Here is a 4846-nt window from a genome sequence, read left to right as displayed (position 1 = left end):
AAACTATACCTTTCACAAATCACTTACCTCACAAAAATCTTCGCTGCTCAAGCTACTGCAATACAGCGAGCGCCACTACTGCCAGCTAAATAAAAGATTCAAACTACTGAAGGCACTAACTACTGATAGGGATAGTTAGCAAAATGAAAGATATTAATAGAGAACAAACAATGTATTTACCTTGATATCATCATATACAAATATAGCAGTTCATGACAAATTTCAAAACTCCGCCATCTCTCTCCCCACATCCACCACTGCTGGCGGCTCACCTCCAACTGCGCGACGCTACGCGCTGTTCACATCCAGCTGCCGCTGCCCAACACTACAATGGCAGACAACAATGCAAACTAGCCACAGACTGCACACAGCACAGTCAGTGATTTTCATATTGAGCGCTACGTAACGTAGCCAATAAGAAAACATAAACAGCCTACTTACATAGAGAAAACATAAACAGCCTACTTACATAGAGAAAACATAAACAGCCTACTTACAAACTCCAACGTCATCCACAAACAGCATGAACCGTCCCTGTATTGACCCACCAAGTACAGCAGGCATGAAACTCCATCCCACGAACTGACATCGGGCAGGTCTACAACACAATGCTTGCATGTTAGCATCCTTCCATTCAACATTATGGCGGCTACAGCTACTGTTAGTGTACCAGCATTTCACGTCTGCAATTTACCTTAACCAGTGATCTAGCAAAGTTAATCAGTTAAATATGTTGCCTGGACAAATGAATTGCCGAAATTTCATTACTCTACCTTAGTTAATTTTTTGTGTTTGGTTTTTTTTTTCGCCAGTGTAGTTAAGGCAAAACTTTAACACCGGAATTCAAAACCCTTCTTTTCCCAGATGTGGACTCTCATTTACGCCAAGCGAGCACGCGTGACGGGCTAGGTCAGAGCTTAGCTTGCCGCGTGCTTCTCACCACTGCTGCCAAATGAAAAAGTGGAACACCAAGCACCACCCGCGAAAGCAGATAGAGTCTCACACACACACACACACACACACACACACACACACACATTTTCGTTCACGCCGCTGCATGGGTTACAGTCGCGTGTATCACGCTGTGTAACCGAAGTACTAATCTTGCATAATTCATGCTAAAACTGTAGCTGGAATGAAACTGTCGGCTTTATCTGCAGGGCAGTTCGTGGCATAAGAGAGAGACAAAAAAAAAAAAAACACTCGCTGAGTTTAGTTCTGTGCGAAACGCGCTACTGCAGCACACAGTTCACTACCTCCTACGGAAAATAACATTCTCTAGCAAGGCATGTGAACTGCAGTTCGCCTTAATCGACACTGTTGCTCCTGCAGTTTGTTGAAAATGATTTCTCCTGATTACTCAAACATTCAATTAAGGCTCCTCACAGGCATGAGTATCTGTCTTAATGACACTTCATGTAGAACTGAGAAAGCATGTTTTAATAAAAGTCAGTCCAGATTGTAGTAACTATTTATTTTTAATTCTGGTTACCGGTTTCGGTCTAACGGACCATCCTCAGAACAAGGCTCAGGGTGACGTGAGGAGCTAGTGCTGATCGTGACAGGTGCCAGTCGGTATTGCTCAGTAGCTCTGTGCGCTGGCTCCTGACCTTCAGTCTTTGTCTGAGGATGGTTTTATAGACCGAAACCGGTAACCAGAATTAAAAATAAAAGTTTATTGTGATCTGGCCCGTTTCTTCTTAAAATGTGAAGCATGATCGCTATGCTCGGTTCTGTGTCGAAGAGTTTTGAGAACGGAAGGGTAGCATACCACTTACAGCTTTGGCCATCAAATGAGTAGTCCACCTACTTTTCACGTTGTCTTTTCTCGATTGCGCAGTGCCCACCTAATGGTATCACTTACTTCTGGAAACTAACTGCTAGTTTAAGGAGTTTAAACCTATGGTTAGTCCTACTAGCAAAATGTTACTCAACGAAGCTGTATATTTATAATTGTCATGCACCTCTTGCTCGAAAGCAATGTGAACGTGAAAAATAATGTCAATAGAAAATTTTAATTTTTATTGATTTTAAGCAAAACGTAGGTAGCCTATGAGCATATATCCAACGAGGCACCTCTATACATAGTGATGATAAATCGCGTTAGTGATGTGTTCGTGCAGGACCACGATCATGAGCCGGCTGGACTGGCCGAGCGGTTCTAGGCGCTTCAGTCTGGAACTGCGCGACCGCTACGGTGGCAGATCGAATCCTGCCTCGGGCATGGATGTGTGTGATGTCCTTAGGTAAGTTAGGTTTAAGTAGCTCTAAGTTCTAGGGGACTGATGACCTCAGATGTTAAGTCCCATAGTGCTCAGAGCCATTTCACGATCACGTAGCCTTTGAAGCTAGGCGCCACACGGTTTTATCTGTGGATTACTTTAACAGCCAGACTTGACTTTAATAACATTCATATGCCTTGACCAAACTTTTTATTATCTCCAAAATCACCATACGCGTTTCGACATACCGTCATTTCCACAGGCTATAAAATACAATACAAAAATGGTATCGTAAAATATGAAAGAGACAAGTGAAAACTGCTACTAAGGAAGGAATTAGAAACCAAGTGGTCTAAACTGCCAATTACGCGATACACGATGCATTTGTATGTTCACAACTAACCTTTTTATCATTTCATCGTATAAAAAGTCATCAATAAAGAATTCATAGAAATCAATTTGTAATGTTTTACAAAAAGGTATTTTTTTTTACAAGACATTGCGTAACGAGCGCTCGAAATAATTCAATGGAAGTGGCTGCAAGGGGGCGCAAGGGACATACGGCAAATTTTCTGTTAACAACTTTAATCTTTTTGACAAGTTATAGCGTATAAAATAATATAAAATAAAATCTGCAGTAAAAGTTCATAAATACCATTACATAATATTTACGAAATATGGAAATAACAGTTGAGGCATATAGAATTCAGTGCCCAAGCATTGACATTTCCGTCAACTGGAGCACATGCATAACCGCTTTAAAGGAAATTCAATTAATTTGAGAAAGCGTAATTTTGAAACTCCATACATCAGTGTTACCAATAGTACGACTATGTGGCAACGACCCAGGTTGCCTTATATAATTAAAACTCCTTAATCCCCAAACATCATGATGTTAAGGAGTTTTAACTAGATAAACCAATCCAGATCGCTGTCATATACTCGTACTATTGATGACACTGATTTCAACATTGCGCCTTCTCTAATTAATTGCATTTTCTCTCTGGTGCTTGTGCATTTGCTTCCATTGGTAGAAATAGCAATGCATAGGCATCGCTGGTTGTTCAAAGCGAATGCTACATGCCTCAACTGATATTTCTGTATTTTGTAAATATTATGTAATGGTATTTACGAATTTTTGCTGATGCTGTTGTTTTATATGCTGTAAGCTGTCAAAGCAAAATACGTGCGTTAACAGACAATTTAATCTCGTTCACCCTGGCGCCGCCCATCAGCTTACTCCATTGTGTTATTTTCGACCGTTCAAAGAAAAAACTGTTACGCATTGTTTTGTAAAAAATACGTCCTTGTAAAACACTGTAAACTTACTTTCGTGTATTCTTTACTGGTGAAATTGTTTTATACGGTGTAATGATAAAAAAGTTATTTGTGAACAAACAAAGGCATCTTGTAGCACCACCTAGCGGTTTATTCCTCTAAGTTTCTAATTTGTCCCTTGCTAGCAGTTTTCACTTGTCTCTTGGTTAAGAATACCCTCAAGGGCAGAATTTATCTAGTGAACAGTTTCTGTGATTTACATAACATCTGTAAGGTTAAAAAGCATATTCTGCTCACTATATTATGCTCCTCATCAGTGGTAAAATGTAGCATACTTTCATGTCTTCTGATACCAGTTTTGTTTTATATTTTACAGTCTTCGAAAATGACTGAATGTCGAAACACATAAGGCGATTACGGGAATCATAAAAAGTGTGGTCAAGACATCTGAAAGTTATTAAAGTGTGCCCAAGTGGCCACTTCGTCTCATAGCTGTTTAATGCCTGTTGCAACCAGACTTGAGGGTCAGTCATCATTCTCACTGTTCAACGTTCCCGTCAGTGTGTGCCCACTGGCTAAGGCTTGTTTCGTAGCATGGACCGAAGCAACTGCACTGACAGTCCCGTGTAGTCCAGCCTTACCAGAAATAGCCGTGTGACACGCACTGGTGACGCGCCATGTACGACAGGACACCGAACGCCCGGTCTGTGAGGCCAGCGACCAGCGGCAGTTTCACGGGGAAATCGCCAAACGGGCTTCCAGCCGCCATGAAGCACATCTATGGCTGCACGAACACGTTTTAATTTAGCGCGCTAATTTCTGCCTGTACTTTGCCCTCGACGTGTAACACATTCGTAATTAGAAATACTTTTTCAACGGAAAAAAGGTGACCCATGATAAGTTCGTGTTTCAGGGTTACAGATACGGCTCGAATAATACGGTATCTGATCGAAAGTATCTGGACACCTGTTAATTGACATTAACATAGCATCCTTGGTCTTTGTGACGATTCCAACTCCGCGGAGGACACTTTCAGTGAGGTTTCTAAATGTGCAGGCTTGGCAGACCATTCTTCCTCAAGAGCTGAAAGTAGAGCCGGTAGCGATCTACAGCATGGTAGACGTTCTAACTAATCCCAGAAATGTTCAGGTCGCGACTCTGAGTAACCCAGTCCGTTTTAGAGATTTTATTGTCCACGAACGATTGTCTCAGGGTCACTGCTTTGACAGGATGCATTTTCATGCTGTTTATGTTCTATCGTGGTGATCGTTTCTCCTTGTGTAGATCGGTGTCAACAAAATACTTTCGCATTCGGAGGAGACAGTTGATGATTGGAATTTCGTGAG

The sequence above is a fragment of the Schistocerca americana genome, chromosome 3 (genome assembly GCF_021461395.2).
Source record: "Schistocerca americana isolate TAMUIC-IGC-003095 chromosome 3, iqSchAmer2.1, whole genome shotgun sequence".
Classification (NCBI taxonomy): domain Eukaryota; kingdom Metazoa; phylum Arthropoda; class Insecta; order Orthoptera; family Acrididae; genus Schistocerca; species Schistocerca americana.
This window is presented reverse-complemented; position numbering follows the sequence as displayed.